This window comes from Giraffa tippelskirchi, chromosome 2 (assembly GCF_054371585.1).
Source record: "Giraffa tippelskirchi isolate mGirTip1 chromosome 2, T2T-mGirTip1v1.2.pri, whole genome shotgun sequence".
Classification (NCBI taxonomy): Eukaryota; Metazoa; Chordata; class Mammalia; order Artiodactyla; family Giraffidae; genus Giraffa; species Giraffa tippelskirchi.
The window spans coordinates 153625065-153648749 of record NC_137276.1 but is presented as its reverse complement, the minus strand read 5'-3'; the positions used below and the strand labels follow the sequence as shown (position 1 = coordinate 153648749).

Here is a 23685-nt window from a genome sequence, read left to right as displayed (position 1 = left end):
ATACAGAAGTATAAACAACAGTGGGAATTATGTGGAATAGAAACAAAATATCTCCCCAATCTAGGCCACACCCCTAGTTTCACCCTTGGCACTTTTCTCCCTAATTTTCAGAAGGTGAAAGTACTAGTATGATAAGTATGCTCTGGAATTTGAGCCCAGTCATCTACCTTGCTCTCAAATGCTGTTTACAGCACAGGAAAAAAAAAAAATCAAACATTTCATAATCTCAGTTTCGATGGAATATATTCGTATTTCAGAAGTTGAGATGAATTGGTACACAAGAGTGAATGGGGAAAGAGTATCAGGGCAAGTTCAGCAAAGGGAGGGCTGCTCCTTGATATTTTTCCTAGAATATCTCAGCACTATTTTATAATAGTGGCTGGAATGGCTTCAGTACTATCTAAAGAATATAAAATATTTTTTAAAGAAAAATTTTAAACCATTGGCATGACATCACAATAATTACAGCTCACAATGTTCCCAGTCCCTACAGCCTCCAATTTAGGAAGGCACAGTAAATGGGATAATAATTTCATGTACAACTGCAACCTGATTTTTGAAATGAAGCTGGAATAAAAAGTGTACAGGCTGGAGGCAGGGAAGAAGGAAAAACTAGATAATCAAATTGCTTTCTCCCAGGCACTTTTCTCTTCTGTCTCTACCTCATAATCCTCATCTAGTTAGTAAAAAGAAAAAAAAAAACTTTTAACGATATTATTTGTATATATCTACTCTTAAGATTCTTTTCACATATAGGCCATTACAGCATAATGAATAAAGTTCCCAAACAGTAAACTCTCAAATGCAAAGTCAATAGGTCTTTTGGCTTCTAAGGTACAATTTCATTTTCATATGTAAAGGAAAAATACCTTGTGTCATTTTTGTTCAGGGTTTTCTCTTGGGACTTCCCTGGTAGCTCAGATGGTAAAGAATCTGCCTGCAGTGTGGGAGACCCAGGTTCAGTCCCTGAGTCAGGAAGACCCCCTGGAGAAGGGAATGGCAACCTGCTCCAGTATTCTTCCTCTTTCCATGAACAGAGGAACCTGGTGGGCTACAGTCCATGTAAAGGGGTTGTAAAGAGTCGGACACGACTGAGTGACTAACATTTTCTCTTACTGACTTCTTATATCCTATTGACTCTTACATTGATATCTTCTGCTCAGACCTCTCTCTCTTTTCTTCTCTATGGTTAGTTTTGCAACTTATTAACCAAAAATATAAGAATAGCTAATATGTATCAAGCCAGACACTGTTCTGAAAACTTAATCTTCACAATAACCCTGTGAGATACTTCCAATTTAAAAATATACTGTCATCCCCACTTTATAAAGTAGGACCTGGAAGCAATGGTGATTAATAGCCCACTTGCAATACAGCACAGTAGCAAAATTTATTTGTTATAATAATTTGCTTTTGCTTTTGCTTTTTTTTCTTCAATTTCTTTAGGAGACATTTCCAAAGGAGTGATACTTAGAGGAAAGAGATATGTGATTTTGCTGTTTTCATTGTGCATCTCCACATTCTTTTCCCAGGATTTTTCTAATACAATGATTCTCAACTTATGGTCTCTGGATCAGCAGCATCAGTACCACCTGAGTACTTGTTAGAAATGTAAATTCTCAGGCCCCACCCAGACCTACTGAATTAGACACTCTAGGTTAGGGCCTAGCAGTCTGTGTTTTTGTTAAAATACGTGCATACATGCATGCATATACACACACAATCTGTTTTCTGTTAAATTACTCCTCCAGGATGATTCTAATGTTTGAGAACTGTTGTTCTAATGTGTAACATATACATCAGTTATGAAAAAAGATCCCATTTGGCTACATATTTCATACACCAGGGCTTCCCTAATAGATCAGTTGGTAAAGAATCTGCCTGCAATGCAGGAGACCCCAGTTTGATTCCTGGATCAGGAAGATCCACTGGAATAGGGATAGGCTACCCTCTCCAGTATTCCTGGGCTTCCCTTTGGCTCAGCTGGTAAAGAATCCACCTGCAATGCGGGAGACCTGGGTTCGACCTCTGGGTTGGGAAGATTCCCTGTAGAGGGGAAAGGTTACCCACTCCAGTATTCTGGCCTGGAGAATTCCATGGACTGTAAAGTCCCATGTGGTCGCAAAGAGTCAGACACGACTGAGTGACTTTCACTTTTCACTTTCATATACCAAAGTATACCTACATATTTTTACTAATTGTATTATATCTCTTGGAAGGGTATGTTCAGTTGCATTCATTCCACAAACATTCATTAGGTACCTACCGTGTACGTAAGAATGAGTGCTTGAAGAACTAACAATCTAGTAAGACAGGCAGTTATGTATCAATTACAGTGCCATGTGATAATACAGTGACAGAGATGCACAGGAAGCTGAGAAAGGGCAAACTGCAGTAGGTGAAGGACTATGTCTTCATCTCTTAGGAATTGCTGCACTCCACTGCCCCTTTATGAGAAACATTATTTTGTGTGAACATATCCTGCTGTCCTAACCCAGGGATCCATGCTTGAAACAGGGGTATTACAGTGGCAGCATTCCCTATCACACCGTGACTAACAGACTCAGTAAGATCATTCCTTCGTTAGAATACAGAGGCCATGGGAGACAAGTAGAGAAAGCAGCCAACCAGCCTCCAGAGCTGCCTAAGAGTCCAAAGAGCTTTCCAATTTTAATCTACAAGTTGACTTTAAAACTCACCCCTTTCCCACCACTATTTCATCTTTCCATAATTCTGTCAGATAATTTCCAAAATAGACAAATTTTCAAACACTCTTGGTACCCTTGCAAATTCACATACTTCTCTCTAATACTTAAATCACTATTCTGAATATAGTGTTCATCATCCCCCCAAAAATACAGTGGGCCCTTGAACAACACAGGTTTGAACTGTGTGGGTCCACTCACACATGGATTTTTTTCAATAAATATACTGGAAAAATTATTGGAAATCTGTGACAATTTGAAAAAACCCACAGATGAACCAGATAGCCTAGAACTATTGAAAAACTTAAGAAAAAGTTATGTCATGAATGCATAAAAGTATATATAGATACTAGTCTATCCTAACATGGGCATAAGGTGAGTGATATTTAATATAAAAATAATGTGTTCATTTTCTGTTTCAAAACTTTGCTTTCAGAGAATTACATTACCATAATACTATGCCTGTCTCTCTAAATGGAGAAATAGCTTATTATCATAGATAAGGTGTTTGTTTTTTTTAAAAACTGTCTCTAATATTGCATTATGAATAATACTGTAATATTCCATGCCATGAAAATTGTATAATGATTCACTCATTAGTGTATAGCTACCATGAAGCAATCATACTGATTACATTTGGCTTCCATAAAGCAGTCATACTGCTGCTACTTCATTATCAACATACAAATTGTTATATCTGTATAAATATGAATTTCTTTTTCACATTATCTCATTATTTTTTCATTTTTGATGTCCGGTGTTAGTAATATGGATAACATCTACCATGTTTTGTATCACATAACACAATATTGATGTAGGTACTGACAGACAGATGGCTCATCTTGTAAACAGATGTAAACATATGGTATTGATAAATATGGTACAGTACTGTACCTACTGGGCTTCCCTGGTGGCACAGACGGTAAAGAATTCGCCTGCAATGTGGGAGACCTGGGTTTGATCCCTGGGTTGGGAAGATCCCCTTGAGGAGGATATGGCAATCCACTCCAGTATTCTTGCCCAGAGAATCCCCACGGACAGAGGATCCTGGTGGGCTACAATCCATGGGGTCTCAAAGCGTCAGACATGACTGAGCCACTAAGTACACAGGACTGTACCTCTTAGAGAAGGAAATGACAACCCACTCCAGTATTCTTGCCTGGGAAATCCCAAGGACAGAACGAGCCTGGCGGGCTACAGTTCATCGGGTTGCAAAGAGCTGCATATGACTTAGCGACTAAACAACTGTACCTATATTTTCTCTTCTTATGATTTCCTTAATAATATTTTCTTTTCTCTAGCTTACTTTACTATAAGAATAACCCGTGGCTGATTTGTATCGATGTATGGCGAAAGCCACTATAATATTGTAAAGTAATTAGCCTCCAATTAAAAAAAAAAGAATACAACATATAATACATACAACATACAAAATACATGTAAATTGACTGCTATATGTGAGGCTTCCTGTCAACAATAAGCTATTAGTAGTTAAATTTCGGGGGTGTCAAAAGTTATATGTGGATTTTTGACTGTGTAGGGGTCAGTGTCCTTAGTCCTCATGTTATTCAAGGGGTCAACTGTACTATTTTTCATCTTTATGAAAATTCGTAAGATCCTTCCAAAACTTATTTTATGCAACATTTTTTTGAGATTGATCCATGTTGATAAAAGTAACTCTATAATGCACCGATGAAATTTATTACAATGAATGAACTGACGTTCATTCATCCATTTTCCTCCTAATAGAACTTCAGACTATTCTTTTTCTTTTAAAAGTGATGCAATTAATATTTTAATAAATTATTTCAGCAAACACAAAGAACCACCATATTTTAAAAAAAATGTGTCTGAATCTCTCCCTCACCCTATCTTTTCTTCTTTCTCTTAATTTCAACCAAAAAAGCACAGAAATTCTTTCAAAACAGCTGAATGAGAAGGAAAGGAGAGTCAAACAATAACTAAAGAGAATGTGAAGTCTTGACCTTCCTGGACTGGCAAGGAAATGAGCAAAGATGTCTCAGGGAATGACAGCAGATGCATGGGACTGCAAGACTATCATTCTCAAAGAAGGGAAGCAACAACGAATACTACTAGGAATATTCCCCAGAAAAGTCATTCTAAAGTAGGAGAAAGTCCTAAGGTACTACTCAGATCAAAATTCCACTCTTTTGAGTTCTTTAGAGACATAATTTTGAGACACAAAATAGGTTAACTCAAAACACCTCTGACTCAACTCCTAGGAAATCAAGTCCCACTGAGAACAGAAGAGAGCTCGGAGACTGGTTCTAGCACCAGAAAACCAGCAATACTATAGATCAACACAAGAGGGAGCAAAAGGTTACAAACTCCTGAAAAACTAATTGGGAAGGTGCATACTTGTTTGGTCAAAGTTCATTTGGGTTTTTCCGTAAGATCTCACAATACAATACATACAAGCTCAAAGAAGATGCAATTTCACACAAGGTTTAAGAGGCTCCCAGAATCTTTAGTAGAGCTTACTGGTGACAGACTTCCCCTTATGCAGCCAGTCCCTAGAACCAGGAGAGGTAGCAGTTTTTTTTAAATGTGCAAATTCCAGCAGAAAACAACAAAGCATATGAAGAAAGGAGTAAACATGGCTCAACCAAAGGAACAAAATAAATTTCCAGAAACTGACCCTAAAGAAATGGAGGTTCATGAATTACTTGACAAAGAATGAAAACAATCATCTTAAAGATGCTCAATGTGCTACACAAGAACACAGACAACTGAAGAAAATCAGGAAAATGATGCATGAACAAAACGAGACTATCAGCAAAGATAAAGTATAAAAAAAAGAACCAAACAACTTCAGGAGATGAAGAACACAAATGGGAAAATGCATAAATATGTGGAAATTAAACACATTATGAACTGCCAATGCACCAAGGAAGAAAACACGTGGGAAATTAGGAAATAATCTTGAGACAAATAAAATGAGAACACAACATGCCAAAACTTACATGCTGTACGGTGTGCATATGGGTAACACTACTGTACACTTAAATGGTAAGATGTTGGGAAGGAGCAACAGAGACACAGACACACACACATAAAGAAGGCAATCATGTGAAGATGAAGGCAGAGATTAGAGCTATGCTGTCACAAAGCAAGCAATAGTGAGAACTGTCAGCAAATGCCAGAAGTTAAGAGAAATGCAGGGAGATAAACTATACTCCAACATAAAACAAAAATTAAAAATAATAAAAACTATCCAATATCAATTTTTAAAAAGAGAGAAAAAGGCATGGAATAGATTCTTTCCTACATTCTTCAGAGAGACAGACAGCACAGCCAACTCTTCGATTTTGGACTTCTTGCATCCAGAACTATGATAGAATTGCTGGTGTTTTAGCTCATTCTAGTTTGGGGCACTTGTGTTTTGGCAGCCCTAGGAAATTAACACAAGGGATCTATAGAAAAGAGCTTCAGTGAGTGCAGATTCCCTTGTGTCTGGGGCTCTCAGTTATTCTAGACTTTTATTCTAGCCCCATATTCAGACATCAAGAATTCATTAAAATTTTAACTTTTTCTTTAGCAACCACCCTTTTATGCTGGTCACTGCTTCCTCCCATGTTCTGCCAAAGGTAAAAACAGTTCCGTGCCCCATCTCTTCTCAGAAGGGCTTGTCTTTGGAATTTCAGTTTACCTGACTGCCTTGTGAACCCACGGAGAAGGCAATGGCAACCCACTCCAGTACTCTTGCCTGGAAAATCCCATGGATGGAGGAACCTGGTAGGCTGCAGTCCATGGGGTTGCTAAGAGTCGGACATGACTGAGCGACTTCACTTTCACTTTTCACTTTCATGCATTGGAGAAGGAAATGGCAACCCACTCCAGTGTTCTTGCCTGGAGAATCCCAGGGTCGGGGGAGCCTGGTGGGCTGCCGTCTATGGGGTCGCACAGAGTCGGACACGACTGAAGTGACTTAGCAGCAGCAGCAGCTTGTGAACCCAACTCTCTCATGGACTCAAGAAAAGTTATGTCTTTGTGGATTATCGGGTTTTTCTAATGTTAGAGGAGTGAGATAAATGTTCTCTTTGCAACTTTCTACATCTTAAACAGAAGCAAAATTCTCCTCCCATAGTTTAATATGAACTTTAGATTTAAAAGATTTTAATTTCCATATGTAATTGCAAATGGTTTTTTAAAAATATCTAAAACCATGTCCAGAAAGCACTTTATTTGCTCTGTTTATTAATGCTTTTAGTTTTGGCATAAATTATGTATACTAAGAAAATGTTATCACTTTAATATTCCATGCTTATTAAACAATCTCTAAACAACTTGATTTCACAAATCTTTATCTTGGTATTTGTTTCCATCTTTGTCTTCATTCTATATATGCATGTGCAGTACATATACTAGTGCTTTTTGGATCCATGCTAATGTCTGATTCACAGGTTAGGTTTTTGTTTTTCAAAATAATCCTCTCAATACTGATGTGTCTAATTTTGGTTTTCAGTCTTGCTCCTTATATTTTGACCTATCTGTACTAATACTATATGGTTTCAAGGGCAACTGCATTATAGCACATAAAAATTTGGAAGTCAACCTTTTCTTCTTGAGCTTTCTTCGGTGATTTTTTATTTATATATGCGCTCTTATTTTCTCCAAGTAAATTAGCCACCATTTTATATACATGTATTTTTACATGCTATGTCAGGTTTAGGAAAAAAATACTACTACTTATTGACTATATTTACATTACCCATTCAAGAGTAATTTACTTAGTTCTAACCTATTGATGGCAAATAGATGGGGAAACAATGAAAACAGTGACAGACTTTATTTTCTTGGGCTCCAAAATCACTGCAGATGGTGACTGCAGCCATGAAATTAAAAGACGCTTGCTCCTTGGAAGAAAAGCTATGACAAACCTAGACAGCATATTAAAAAGCAGAGACATTACTTTGCTGACAAAGGTCCATATGGTCAAAGCTATGGTTTTTCCAGTAGTCATGTATGGATGTGAGAGTTGGACCATAAAGAAGGCTGAGTGCCAAATAATTGATGCTTCTGAACCGTGGTGTTGGAGAAGACTCTTGAGAGTCCTTTGGACTGCAAAGAGATCAAACCAGTCAATCCTAGAGGAAATCAATCCTAAATATTCATTGGAAGGACTGATGCTGAAGCTGAGGCTCCAATGCTTTGACCACCTAATGTGAAGAGCTGACTCATTGGAAAAGACCTTGATGCTGGGAATGATTGAAGGCAGGAGGAGAAGGGGATGACAGGACAAAATGGTTGGATGGCATCACTGACTCAACAGACATGAGTTTGAGCAAGCTCCAGGAGATGGTGAAGGAAAAGGAAGACTGACATGCTGCAGTCCATGGGGTCTCAAAGAGTCGGACATGACTGATCGACTGAACAACAACAGCAAACCTATTGAAAGCACTATTTCTTAATTGCATACTGACAGCATACCTGAAAATATCCAGGGTTTGATAAGTAGTAATCGAATGAGTATAAACGTATACTGACATTTTGAGAAAGTCTTGACTTACATGGGATTTTTCCCATTATGTCAAAAATACTTTGATTTCAGTAAACAAAAAACCTTTAATTATTTTATATTCAGCCACATTAAGACAATTAAGCAATACTATATTCAACAACTTGAGCAATTTCATACATGATTCATTCATTCACTCAACAAATATTTATTCAGTACTATGAGTTAAACCCTGTTCTAGGCACTAGGGTTACAGCAGAGAATAAAAAAGACAAAGCAAATCACTCTGCTCACATGCAGCTTATATATTAGAGCTGGGAGAAAGAAGTAGACAAGATAAATAAGGAAAATACCTGGAATATTATATAGTGAGAAGGAGAAAAAGGAAGAAAAGGGATTAAGAAGTATGTGTGTGGTGTCTAGGAGGAAGAGTCGGGAGTGTAGCTAGTGTGACCTCTGAGTCAGATCCTGAAGGAGGTGAGGGCAAGTGCCACATGGTTTCTAGATCATTCTAAGCGCAGGGCACAGCACCAGCAAAATCCTTAAAACAGAGAGAAGGCTGAAACATGTGACCTGGTGAAGAGTAGGAGCAGATCACGTCAAAGGGTTTTTATTAGTCAGACAGGAAGCTACTGGAGTTTTGAGCAGAGTGATTTGATGTTACTTCTGTTTAACAGGATCACTGTGGCTGCTGTGTTGATAGAAAGGGGCAAGGATAGAAGAAAGAAGGTAAGTTAGGAGGTAGAGGTGACTGGACTCTGCCTGTATGTTTAGGGCAGACTCAACAGGACTTTCTCAAGGATCAGATGGTTGGCATGAGAGAAAGAGGGGTGTCAAGGATAACTCCAAGGCTGAGAAACAATAATGATAGAATTGTCTGTTACCGAGATTAAAAATCCATCCTAAAATCCATCCTAAAAGAGATCAATCCTGGGTGTTTATTGGAAGGTTTGATGTTGAAGCTGAAACTCCAATACTTTGGCCACCTCATGCGAAGGGTTGACTCATTGGAAAAGACCCTAATGCTGGGAAGGATTGGGGGCGGGAGGAGAAGGGGACGACAGAGGATGAGATGGTTGGATGGCATCACCGACTCGATGAACATGGGTTTGGGTAGACTCCGGGAGTTGGTGATGGACAGAGAGGCCTGGCGTGCTGCAATTCATGGGGTCGCAGAGAGTCGGACACGACTGAGCGACTGAACTGAACTGAGATTAAAAAAATTTAAAAGAAGTTTGATGAAAGGGATGATCAGGTGTTCAGTTTTGAACATGTTAAGTTTGAGATGAATGTTAGACATACAAATGGAGATGTTAAGCTGGTAGATGTTTATACATCTGGAGCTCAGAGGAGAGGTCTAAGCTGGAGATTAAAAATGTTTTGGTGTTTAAGGTATTAAAACTTCAAGAGTAGATAAGAGAAATGGGTCTAGGTAGAAAAGAGATAAGGTCCTAGGATTGATCTCTAGGGCACTCCAGTGTTCAGAAGTCAAAAAAATGAAGAGAAACAGAGTAGACTACAAGGAATAGTCAGAGAAGTAGAAGGGAAGTCTGAAGGGTGGGATGAACTGGAAGACAAGTAAAGAGAATGTGTCCAGGAAAAGACAAGTGATTATCTATGTCAATGCTATACTATTATTTAATGACCATACATTCAATTTAGTACATGTGTGCAAATTTTGAAATAATCTTAATATTCTAACCTCTATATTCATTAAAGATACTGGATAAAAATTTCATTGACAATCAGGATTTATTAACTTAAGAGGATATAAAATAACAGAATATATTAACGTACATGTGTATATGTATGAATATATATTTTAAATTTATTTTTCAATCTAGAACAGCATTTCTATGAATTTCAATTTTAGCATTTCAATCTAGAATAGCATTTCATTCTATGACTGAAACCTTGTTCCAAAGGTTATTAAGATTTTATGAACCAAAGAGAGTTCTAGCCACACGCGTGAAAGTGAAAGTTGCTCAATGGTGTCCAACACTTTGCTAGCCACACATAGGTTTGGAAAATGCTAATTTGCATTATAAATTTCCAAAAGAGAATGTGACATTTTCCAAACTTATGTCATTATAGAACCGTTTTGGTTTACAAAGTCTCTTTTAGCTGTATCAGCCTTTCTGAGTAACACAGTTCAGGAAATATTGAGTTAAAACCCAGGACAATTTTTTTTGTCCTCACTGTAGCAAAATTTGTGTCAGCAAAGTTGTTGGGGGATATTTTCTTTCTGCCACTTCAACACTTTTACCGAAAACAAGATCTTTCTGCTCCTATACCACTTATGCCAGAAAATATGATGACCTTTGCTTTATTTTTACACTGATAGTTCTGTCTGTTCTCAAGTTTTTACTGTTACTCATCAAATGCCAAAATGAAGACACGCTTGATTTCCTTAAAAAATGAACATAAAGTTCCATCAAATAAAATACGTAAAGCAAAATGAGCACATTTTAAATTAGCATAAAATATACTTATACAGTGTTAGAATAATGTATACTTAGAGATTAAATATAACCCAATACGATCATTTAATTAGCAACATGTTATAAAGCTTTTGTTTAAATTACCTTCCCTTTATGCAAACTGTTCACCTTAATGTTTCTGTAGTGTTCTTATGTCTCCCCATATTCTGACTTTGAAATATGTGGAACATAAATAATTTTTTTTAATCCATGTTTTCATTATTTCCCTAAAAGTCTAATGTTCATTTACTTCCCTTCTATCTGAAAAAATGGGACAGGACACAAGCCGCCTTTCAAAAGTACTGCTTATCTCCAGGTCAAAGATAGAAAGGAGAAAGGTAAAAAAAATAAGAAAAAGTCAAATAAAAGCATATTTTGCCACTGGAACACCACTTAGCTAAATATTGTCCTCTTTTGTCTCAAAATGCCATCTCTGTTTAATGAAACACTGCAGAGTTTATTGTCTACCCCTCTTGCAGCCCTCCCTTTATCTCTGGCCTGCAGGCATTTCCAGAATTCTCAGTTTTGTTTAGTTTTCATTTATTTATTTTAAATGACAAAAAAGACAAAACAAAATTTGGAAAGTACACATCTCATGAACAGAAAGACATATATTACTGCACTACATCCCATTTAATTTCACACGTACACAAAATAGCTCTGATTTTGGTTACTATATCAGTGAAAGGTTTCTTGAAGTCTAATTTGCCTATTTAACTCCCAATCCTTCACCCCAATTCATGGTTGATTGTATAAAAACTTTTCCCCCTAGTTTTATGGAGATATAATTGACATACAACCTTACATTAGTCTAACGTATGCAATACAATAATTTGATATATGAGTAACTTGATATATGTGTATATCGTAAAATGAAAAACCTATTTCTAAGCCTCCAATTATGTATCTTAAAAGGAAGTCACAACCACTGGAATCTCACACTACCCTACAAGTAGGAGAAGTCAGAGTAATTGATGTCCTGGTTGGTATCTCTGACAGCAAACTTTTTGAATCAACCTTGGAAATGCCCTAACACAACAGAAGCAGAGGCTGATAGCTATGATGGTCAGCTCTCAGAACAGCAGTGGCTTTATTATGGATAGACTGTGTACATTTTATACCAATAGGAAATTTCCTAATATAGAAAGCAAGTATTTTTATAAGAGTAATCTCACAAGTTCTTATAGTTAAACCAAATAGGTTTTCTGAGTTCCTATGTAAGACTCAAATGTCTGTGACCTGTGCCACAGAACAGAGTTCATGATTCGAGTCCAACTATGATTTCTGAGCAATTCTTTAACGAGTCAAATTCACAATCTGCCTTTAGTCACTATGGAGGACCTTCTTACATTAATTTTACCCCAGTTTAATGTTACTATTATCAATACACTCACTTTGTTTTGTTCTCTTTATATGTCTTCACCCCACTGTACTATATGCCTTTTTAGAAGCTGCTTCAAATATTAAGAACAAAGCAAGCTATAAATAAATTTAATTAATTCATCCTATTTAAAGTCATTAAAAATACTAGGTCCCCATAATTCAGTTTATAGGACTCATTATCCCAAACACATAGCTCTGTGAATACCAGTTAAATTCATTCACTTAATAAATATGTTCTAAACACCTACTGTGCATCTGGCACTGTTCTGGTGCTGGGGAGAACACTGGTGAATAGGACATCAGGCAGAGATAAGTACCAGGGAGAAAAGTAAAGCAGAGAGGGGAATAGGGGTGCCTTGGGGGTGGTAGGTTACAATTTTAAATAAGTTGTTAGAGCCTTAATGGGAGAAGGCAATGGCAACCCACTCGGGTATTCTTGCCTGGAAAATCCCAGGGACAGAGGAGCCTAGTAGGCTGCCATCTATGGGGTTGCAAAGAGTCAGACACGACTGACATGACTTAGCAGCAGCAGCAGAGCCTTAATGAGAAGGTAACATATGACTTGAAGGACCTGAAGATACTGGATTAAACCACATAGATATCTGCTGTTGTTTAACTGCTAAATTGTGTCCAACTCTTTTTGCAATCCCATGAACTATAGCCCACCAGGCTCCTCTGTCCATGGGATTTCCCAGGCAAGAATACTGGAGTGGGTTGCCATTTCCTTCTCCATGGAATCTTCCTGACCCAGAGACTGAACCCACGTCTCTTGTGTCTCCTGCTGCTGCTGCTAAGTCGCTTCAGTTGTGTCCGACTCTGTGCGACCCCATAGACGGCAGCCCACCAGGCTCCGCCGTCCCTGGGATTCTCCAGGCAAGAATACTGGAGTGGGTTGCCATTTCCTTCTCCAGTGCATGAAAGGGTAAAGTGAAAGTGAAGTCGCTCAGTCGTGTCCGACTCTTAGCAACCCCATGGACTGTAGCCCACTAGGCTCCTCCGTCCATGGGATTTTCCAGGCAAGAGTACTGGAGTGGGGTGCCATTGCCTTCTCCATGTGTCTCCTGCACTGGCAGTCAAATTATTTACCACCTCACCAGGGAAGCCCAGTTGAGAGACTAAGAATCGTTAACTTTTAGGTTGACGGTTCTTTTCTCTAAAACACATAGGTTCTGAGAGCATAATCTGACCTCAAATATTTTTACCACTTCATCCTCATCTTCTTAGTGTTGACTCAGGTTTTTATAGGATACTACAAAAGACCTGATTCTAAGCTTATCATGCTAAGTTTACACTTCTCTATCAGTGAAAACGTATGGCCCCTGGACACACATTCTTTTGGAAAGCACAGATTCCTTGGCTGTAGTCTAAAGGAACATAAGCAACATGAAAGGCCCTAAAGGGCAAGGAAATTGAAGAGAAATCAGAGAAAAGGATATAAAAGGTAATGTACTAATGGACTTTAGTCATTTAAGCTTTTATTTTTGTGAGAGGGTTCAAAGGAAAGCTTTAATACAGGTGAGACTTGAGGCTTTTGAAGAAGATCTAAGTCTTGATGAAGTGATTCAAACTCAAATCTTGAATGCATAATCATGGTAGGCCCCAGGGTCTTCAAAAACTTGTACTTCATACTTTAAAACAAAACACAGAAAGATACTACTAGCAAGTCTAATAAAAGTTCTTAAGGGTTTTGAAAAACTGTAATTCTTTGACCAGTAATTAATCAGATTGCTAGATACTATACTGAAAGAATAAAAGAAGAAAACAAAAAGGAATTAAGAAGAAAAGGAAAGAGATTTTAAAGAGATATAGTGTACTGAAAGAATAAATATGTTCATGAGTTTATCACTTTGATTAACATTCTTCACATCAAATTGCAACTGAATTTAAAGTTCTTACACAACCACCATGGGCTATAGTCAGATAAACTGATTTAATGATAATTTCCTGGGCTTTTGATTTTTGAAAGCATGGTCAAAATATTTGTTGGATGAGACAACATAAAATGAAATTGATTCTGTGGGGTAGAGAAAGAAGCTAAATTAGGAATATCATGGTTTGAGAAGATTTAAGCGGGTAGAAAAATTAACAAAGCCTTCTAATGGAAAAATTCAGACCACTTTGCAAGTTCAAAAGAAAACATGTAGTATATCTCACTGACTATTCTTGTGCTCATTCTAACATGTTCCTTTAATCTGCTCCAGTAAACCTGCTTTTTTTTTTCCCAAAGAAAGAATTAAGCTTTTAAAAATTAATAAGCACAATTTATATCTACTGAGTCTATACTTTGTGCCAGGACTACTCTAAGCACTTTAAGTAGAGTAATTCATTCAATTCTCAAAATGATATCATAAATTAGATATTACTATTATCCCCAATTTACATGTGAAGAAACTGAGGTCCAGAGAAGTTAAGAAATTTCAGGTAGCTTACGGAGCTAGTAAAGGGTGGAGTCAGAATTCAAACTCAGGCCCTCCAGTCCCACAGCACCAACCTACACCCACTACTCTAACAAATCTGTTTTCATTACACAAAGCTTTCCAGAACTAGGGCTTTCTTTAAATCAACATTGTGTCATGTCACAATCTTTCACTGCATATTCAGAATAGCAAGCTGCTGCTGCTGCTAAGTTGCTTCAGTCATGACCGACCCTGTGCGACCCCACAGATGGCAGCCCACCAGGCTCCCCTGTCTCTGGGATTCTCCAGGCAAGAATACTGAAGTGGGTTGCCATTTCCTTCTCCAATGCATGAAAGTGAAAAGTGAAAGTGAAGTTGCTCAGTTGTGTCCGATTCTTCGCAACCCCATGGACTGTAGCCTACCAGGCTCCTCCATCCATGGGATTTTCCAGGCAAGAGTACTGGAGTGGGTTGCCATTTCCTTCTCCACAGAATAGCAAGTGTAGTGATTAATTTACGTTTTCCAACAGTAGTAAGGTAGAATCAGTTTCAGACGTCACTACTCAGAAGTGACATCCTACAGGGATGTCAAAGCACTTTAAAGCACGCGGCTTCCCTGGTGGCTTTGTGTGTGTGTGTGTGTGTTAGTCACTCACTTGTGTCTGACTTTTGTGACCGCATGGACTGTAGCCCACCAGGCTCCTCTGTCCATGGAAATCTCCAGGCAAGAATATTGGAGTGGATAGCCATTCCCTTCTCCAGGGGATCTTTCTGACCCAGGAACCGAACCCGTGTCTCCTACATTGGTTGGTGGCTCAGATGGGAAAGAATCTGCCTGCCAATGCAGGAAACGTGGGTTTGATCCCTGGTCCAGGAAGATGCCACATGCCACAGAGCAACTAAGCCCCTGCGCCACAACTACTAGGACTGTGCTCTAGAGTCCAAGAGCTGCAACTACTGACCCCATGCTCTGCAACAAGAGAAGTCACCACAATGAGAAGCCCACGCGCTGCAACTACAAAGTAGCCCTGACCTACCAACAACTAGAGAAAAAAACCCATGCACCATTGAAGACCCAGCACAGCCAAAAATAATAATAATAAAGCACGTCACTAAAATATTAACAGTGGTAGAGGATTATAGATGGCTTTAGTCCTTTTTGGAGGGATATACATATCCTTTTTTTCTATATCCATTTTTTGTAAAGTGGACATGGATTATTTACATGATTTTTAAAAAAGGTTTTTTAAGCATGTCATCATCTTTATTAGCATTAATATATATAAACTTACAATAAAATTATCAAGTAAGTTCTTACTTTATTTGAAGAGAAAGAAATTCAAGGCTTTATGGTAATAATGAAATAATAATAATAAATAAATAATAATAGCTATTATTTACTTAACACCTAATATAAGCAAATCTTTTACATACACTTACTTTCTAGCAACTTAATTTATAGAAGAAGAGATTGAGGCTTAGACTGAATAATAAACTTAATTAATAGAACAGCAAGTAGATACTAGAGCCCAGATTCAAATCTATGTTTACTGCTCTAGAGTCCTAACTCTTTACACTGTACAATGCACGTACCCGCTCCAGATGCCAAATATCTGTCTTACAAAACAAACTAAAGAAATCTTTCTAAAAGTTAGGTATTCTTAAATAGAAAATACTGAACACAAATTATTTAAATTCAGTCAAGACTATCATTTTAAATATCCATGAACACAGAAAAGTTCTCATCTCACCAAAAAGCCTGGGTTGCTACAAATTTCAAATTAATTGGTCAGTTTTCTGACTTTGTTGCTGTCCACGCTTGTCAATGTGCCTGCCTCTAGTTGATGGGCTTCCCTTGTGGCTCAGCTGGTAAAGAATCCTCCTGCAATGCAGGAGACCTGGGTTCGATCCCTGGGTTGGGAAGATCCCCTGGAGAAGGGAAAGGCTACCCACTCCAGTATTCTGGCCTGGAGAATTCCTTGGACTGTATAGTCCATAGGGTCGCAAAGCACTGGACACAACTGAGCAACTTTCTCTTTGGCCCACTCAGAATCTGTTGCTTCTAATACACTGAGTTAGAGCCAGTTAATTAAGCATGTTAAACTGTGTCTAAATGTAAATGAACTGAGTAAAGACCTGAGAAAAGCATATAGATTTTGTGTCTTATAATTTGGAAGCTCAGGTAATTTTATTTCCTGGTTATAAGTTAACTGAAGTTAGTAGATGAATGAGCAGCAGGTAAGTTAGCTCTCAGAATTTAACTACAGGGATAACAGAATGTATACACATACCATAATAAAACACTTCACTGCAGTCTATTTTTTTTTCAGATTTAAAAGATACCTTAATAATAATTTGGTACAATCTTCCATACAATGAGAAGTACCCTCTACAACACTGCCAACATTCAAAATTTGCTTAAGAGACCCTAACGACTCGGCATTCATTTTCTCTGGACACAATCTGCTCCACTGTTGACTAGTTCTATCTATACCTTCTCTCATTTAGAACTAATTTTGGCTTCAAATAACAGAGAACAAGTGCACTTCCTATGGCATTTCTCCAACTGTTTCCAAGTCTTCTTTTTTCTAAACAAAGTAGTCTCAGTGCCCTCAACTTGGATCATCACAGTTGTCCTTTTATATAATCGTAAGATTGATTAAAAACAATTCTCTCCTTCTTCCAGGTTTATCTAATAATTAATATACAAAAACTAATTGCTTTGTAGGTAATGGGTCCAATTAATCCATTTTGGTCATATACAATTGGCACACTAGGAAAAGCTTATGAATCTAGCTGAATTCAAATTGAACAGTAATATACTTTTCAGTTCTTCTTTTTCCCCCCACTCAAAACAATGGCACAAAACCGAATCTTAAAAGATACCCTTAACCATAATCTTACATGTTACTAAATTTTAACTTTCTCATCCTTAGGCTTTTGTCTACCTTAACATCACTTGGGCCCTGTGAGTGATCTTTTAACACTGCCAAAATTCTTTAAGCTGTTCTCTTAATTATGAATTAACCCATAACAGTCCAGCTCTGAGGCCTTAAAATTCTGATTTTTTTTCTCTCGCATTAACTGGATATCTTCCTATGCAGAATTTGTGGTTTTCACACAAAATATATATAAAATATATATATGTGAAATAATATATATACACACTTTAAATATATAATGTATTACATATGTACCTGCACACACACATATATCTGCCCAATTCTATGTTCTCTACGTATAATTTACTTTCATCTCTTTTCTTTCTATAAGTCACCTTTACTACATTCATCTTGACTCAGGAAAACACAGTCTACTCTTGGATTCAATTCATTGCTATCCATTCTCTTAGCAAGAATAAGGACTCCTACTTTAGGCATTCTGCCCAGTGATTCCCCCTCCTCCCAACCTTCTGTGGCCAGTACTGATTAGTCCCACAGATCTCAAGAAGCAAAGCATTATTTAATAGAAATGATTTATATGCAAAACAGTCAGCCAGTGTGGTATCACTATAAAACACCTGGCATACCATAATCTGTTCTATTCTATTAATCATGACTCAGCCCCTAGATTAGTGGCCTTCATTTTGCTTCTAACAAGACACACAATGATGTATTTTATATGACAGTAGTGTCACATAGGTATGTATCTTACATAGCCTCTTCTCCAGCAAGTTTCAAATAAAATCCCTCCACTAACAAAATGGTACTATTACATCTTCAAATTTCTTGTATAACTCACTGTACCGATGCACTACTCTTATTCCAAATTTCCCCCAATGAAAGTGTAGAGAGACAAAGATGGCTAGAGAAGTAAGTCATCAGAAATTTTTGCTGAGTCCAAGGCAGATAAATAGGCAATTCAAAGGAATATTCTCAATGTAGAATGAAATTATCCAAATATATCTAAATGATCTTTCTGGCTTCCTGATTTTATAACAGAGAGAACAAGCCATTCTTTGAAATGCCTTAAGCCAGTTCCAGACATCAAGAACAAAGTAAAATAATAACAGTAAGGTCTGTTTAAAGAGTAGAGTTGCTAAATAGTAATTCAATTCAAACAAGTTCATCCATTCAGCAATAAAGAGAGGTTCAGAAGAACTGTGCCAATCCAACATAAACATAGCTTGCAAACAAAGGCAACAACATCCACATCACATAGGGAGGTCAGACACATGCTATAAAGTGTGTAAGAGCATTGAACTCGGCAACACTAAGCACCTAATTTATTCACAAATTCTTACTATGAATAATAATCTAATGTCAAGATTACAAACATATTAAAACATCACCAAGCCTTTCATGCAGCTCTGAAATAAACAACTCACTTGTGCAACCTCATTCCTCCTGAATAGTGCAAATAATCATAAGAACAAAAGGCATAAGGAATAGTAATGAGTTCACATAATTAACCTAAAGCCTTGCTGTTTGTTTCTTAGCATTAAAAATAAATGTTCATAGTAAAAAAAAAAATCAATCCACCAGAAAGAGAATATAGAAAAAACATGAGACTCCTTCCTTCTCTAGACTTCTAGTCTCATTCCCTGGGAGTACCTATGTCAATAGTTCCTTATGTGGATCTGGAGAAATTTTACAGGTATGTATAGAAATATATGCTTTCAAAAACACAAATGAAAATATACTATACATACAGTTCTATATTGTTTATGTCAGTTAACAATGTATCTTGGAGATTTTTCCTTATCCCCACCTATGGATGTAACTCATTCTAAGAGCAGCAAATACTGCATTCTATGAAAGTGTTCATTTAACCAGACTCGGTTGAAGGATGTTTAGGATATTTCTAGTTGTTGTTGTTGTTTTCTTAATTTCAAATAATATGGTGATGAATATGTTTATAAACAAATTTTTATGTGCAAGTGCAAATATATCTGAAAGATGGATTCCTAGAACTAAAACCTATTTTTAGAAATGAACGCATTCCAAACAAGAAGCCAGTTTGTCTACAGAGACCAGGAAAAACTACAAGTTTAATAATTAGTGAAAAAGGTGCCTAATATTATTGCAAAGTTAGAAATTAAAAGTTTTTAAAATTAAAAACTCTTCAACCAGGAAAAATAGAAATTAAAAAAAGAGAACCTTTGCCCCTGGGACAGAAAGATTAAAGGCCTGGAGAATGAATTATCTAAGATATTTTTTAAAACAAAGAAAAAGGAAAATAGCATACGTAAGACAGGATTTTTTTTTTTTTTAAACACTTAGGGGCTTCTTTTCTTGCTTTAACCTAAAGCATAAAATAAAATTGGCTAGATTTGGGACACATACTATTACAGAGCCAAACTTGGATGTGCGATGATTTAATGACTGTTTGCAACCTCATATTTACATGTTCTAAAATGCTGAAAGGAGATTCAACAGAAAGAAAACAGAGCAATAATGTTCCAAGAATAACATATCTTGTCAATCTCTCTAATTTCTGATCAGTTTTACAGAGAAATAGTAACAACTCCCTCACATATAATGAACAAAACTCAAACTTCTTTGGAAGATCTGGATTAAAATATAATTCAGAGAGATTCAGCCTATATTTTTCAATCACAATCCTATAATTTTCTAGACCAATCCAGGGCCATTCTATGAATATTTTTCACCTAACATAAAACAGTTAACAACTTACCTTTCCCAAAGTGCTAGGATTTGAATGCCAAAATACAAACTGATTCATGTTTCTGGCCTTTAATGGTCCGTGGATTTCTTTAAACGAAGTCCATATTAGCGTCCACAGATATCAGTTCTGCAAAACTGAAAACCTCAAGAACGTCAATGCACATATCTAAGTCACCACTTGGATACCAATTTATTATGAATAACAGTTACAATAAGTATTATAAATATAGTTATTTAGATGTGCACAATTAGTGGACATGACATTGAACAGCACACTGAGGTAGCAAAATTAGACTTTATGACATTAATATTAACATCAATCTAGAGGATCTCTTTGTACCATTACTTTGTACCAAATTTACATGTATCCTAAAAGACACACCATAGTAAGAGCACACAAAGGTGAAAATCATTTGGATCCCAGAAATTTCCAGAAATTTGGAAAACAAGGTTTAAAGGCAGGCAAACTTTTAAAAATTGTATGACTTTAATAAGGTATTCAAATCTCTACTTTTCGTTTTTTCCAACCTATTTTTAATAACATCTTAGATTGTTAAACCTAAAAATGCTTACTAGTTTCTTCCTTGTAAAACAAACAAAAAGCCATAAATTCAGGTTTTCCTACTCCATTACATCCAAACTAATAACAACATTCTAGAACCATTTAGGAGCTGCTATTTCATTTGATAGTATGAAACCCCTACACACAATCACCTCCCTAGATCTAAATCAATCAATGCATCTAGATAGGGATTCATGCCCAGATCTTACTACAAGCCTGATATGTCATCTGCACTTTTCCCCCATTTGACAACCCAAAAGAATCAGGTTATTTAGGTTTATGCCCACTCTTTGAGCTTCCCAGGTGGCGCTAGCAGTAAAGAACCTGCCTGCCAATGCAGGAGACAGAAGAGACAAAGGTTGGATCCGGGGGTCAGGAAGATCCCTGGAGGAAGAAATGGCAACCCACTCCAGTATTCTTGCCTGGAGAATCCCATGGACAGAGGAACCTGGTGGGCTGTATAGTCCATAGGGTTGCAAAGGGTGGGACACCACTGAAGGGACTTAGCACATGCCCACTCTTTATTCAAGACACCTAGACAAATACTTCACAATGGAAACAACTTAACCTACAGAGATTCATTCTTTTGGAAGCCTCCTATAACTATTTGGAAGAAGTTAACCCTTTATGTGGACTTCCCAGGTGGCTCAGTGGTAAAGAATCCACTTGCCAATGCAGGAGACACAAGAGACACGGGGGTAACGGTTCCATCCCTGGGACGGGAAGATCTCCTGGAGTAGAAAACGGCAACCCACTCCAGTAATCTTGCCCAGAAAATTCCAGGGACAGAGGAGTCTGGTGGGCTGCAGTCCACGGGGCTGCAGAGTCTGAGGCACAACGCACAAAACTTTTGTGTACCCACCAGATGAAATCTCTGACTGGACTTTTGTATATAACTATTTTAATCTTTGTTATGAAATACTTCTCATTTACATCTCAAATGTAAAAAGCACCCCAATTTAAGAAAGAAAGCATTATGAAAAAGAAAAATAAGTTCATGTTACAGAAAAGAAGCACTTAAAACACTAATTGGGCTTCCCCGGTGGCTCAGTGGTAAAGAATCCGCCTGCAATGCAGGATACGCAGGAGTTTCGGGTTTGATCCTTGGATGATGAAGATCCCCTGGAGCAGGGCCTGGCCACCCATTCCAGTGTTCTTGCCTGGAGAATCCCAGGACAGAGGAGCCTGGTGGGCTACAGTCCCTAGGATTGCAGAGTCGGGCACGACTGAAGCGACTTAGCACGCACGAATGCCAAAACTAATTAGAAGCTCAGTGCTACAACTGCAATTTACTTGACGGCCAACTCCTGGCCGGTATCATTCACCTGGAAGTTATTCCCAGAAAAGTGAAGGAACCTGAAAAAAGTCAAACTGATCGCCTTTCCTTTCCACCTACCCCAGGGAAAAATATTAAAACACATTTTTAAGTTTCAATAACCACAAAACAATAACAACAACGTCCCGAACCTCTAATGCACTGACATTCTCAAAGCCACTAGTTAGCAAACTAAGCTGGCATCACTTCTACATTCAGAAATAGGAACATTGAACTTTAGACGCTCCCCCAGGTGAGCCAGAATTGGGTTCATGCGTTCATTAATTCATTCATTTGACAGCATCTAATGATGCCTAATAGTGACACGGCACTGTCCTAGATTAAGAACTGAAAAGACGATGTCGCTGTTCCCTACTAGCAGAATAGGATGGGGGACCGGGTAGGAGGGAAATGAACTCTAGATCAGCTCATCTCAGTGTCCAGGTTCTGTGTCTTCACTTCCAAGCGCCAACAGTCATGAGCCTGTGACAACCCCCCGTCCCCACCCCCAAGCCATGACCGATTCCTAGAAGACTCAGCCTATCTGTATTTCCTCCATGACCTCGGCCCTCACGACCCAGTTCCTATAAAGTTTCTCGTATCCCTATCTCTCCAGGGAGCCGTATGCCAAGAAGCCTTTCCTCCAGCCCCGATATCAAGCGAGAGCCACGTTTCCCTGCCCGAGTTTGGAGTTTTGAGCAAACTGAACCCCCAAGCCCAACTTCCACCCTTGTCCGGTCCGGGTTCGGCCCGCAAGTTACCTGCCTGGAATCCACGGTTCCAGGACGACCACGGACGTCCCGCCCCGCCCATCGCGACGCCCTCCACAACCAGGTACCGCCTCCGGGGCGTAACTTCCGGGTGTCGCGTCCGGCCCGAAAATGCCTCCCGGCACCACAGTCCTGCTAAGACCCCAACGCAGTTAGTTGACGCTACTTCCGGCCTGTTCCCCCGGTTCTCTCGAGATCCAGGCGTTCTCCAGATCTTGTTTACCAGGTTTTTTTCCGCCTGTTTTCCTAAATTCCGGCTATATAGTCCAGCCTGGAGAAGTGCGTTTTTGTTTGTTTGTTTTTCAAACTTGTTTTGCCGACTTCTGTAGCCTTCTACGATGGCTTGCGTCTGCTACTTCTCTACCTTGAACTCATCACTGTTCTCCAGACTCGTCAAGTCCCTCGAACAGTCACAATGTTTTCTCAATTTTGCTCAAGTGATGCTACCTCTCGCTTGTAACTGTATTACCTAGGCAGATTGCTTAACTTCTCTGTGCCATTTTCCTCAAGATTGAAACAGGTGATACTAGTACCTAGAATATAAGGTTGGCGTGTGTGTATTGTTTGAGATAATACATGGAAAGCGCTGACACAGTGAAAGCATTCAAAGAGTGGTAACTATTACCAGTTACATAATAACTCTGATTGGAACATATAAGTGGTAAAGGAGGTTGGAATCAGTTTTCCTCAGCTTTTTATTAAGTGGTTGATTAATGATGCTTGGTTCCTTACCATCTGAACTGTGAGCTTCTCCAGACAAAGAGGGAATTTTGTGTAAGAATCAATTTCAACGCTATTTGAAATCACCTGCTTGGGTACTGTGTTACCCCACTTGGGGGAGATGAATAAAACCCAAGCCTTGCCCTCAAAAAGGTGAAGATGCTTAAAGGTTATTATGGGAGAAAGAAAGTCAACCCAGGAAAAAAAGATGGGACCAGCTGAGCCGAGGATTTATCGTTAGAACAAAA

At 38.2% G+C, this 23685-nt stretch overlaps 1 protein-coding gene across 7 annotated transcripts in view; it reads right to left on the bottom strand.

The window, feature by feature from the left end:
- MAP3K13 (mitogen-activated protein kinase kinase kinase 13) overlaps positions 1-22854 on the bottom strand; it is a 156612-nt gene extending 133758 nt beyond the window's left edge. For 4 of the 7 annotated variants that reach the window (XR_014077221.1, XR_014077219.1, XR_014077220.1 and 1 more), the window contains exons 1-2: positions 22709-22815; positions 20081-20205 (exon numbers count right to left, since the gene is read on the bottom strand). The gene's annotated coding sequence lies outside the window, so the exon portion shown is untranslated. Of the gene's footprint in view, positions 1-20080; positions 20206-22708 lie in introns of all 7 variants that reach the window. The other 3 variants (XM_081571364.1, XM_081571363.1, XM_081571366.1) reach the window with 2 other exon arrangements.
- Between the last annotated feature and the right edge of the window lie 831 nt (positions 22855-23685).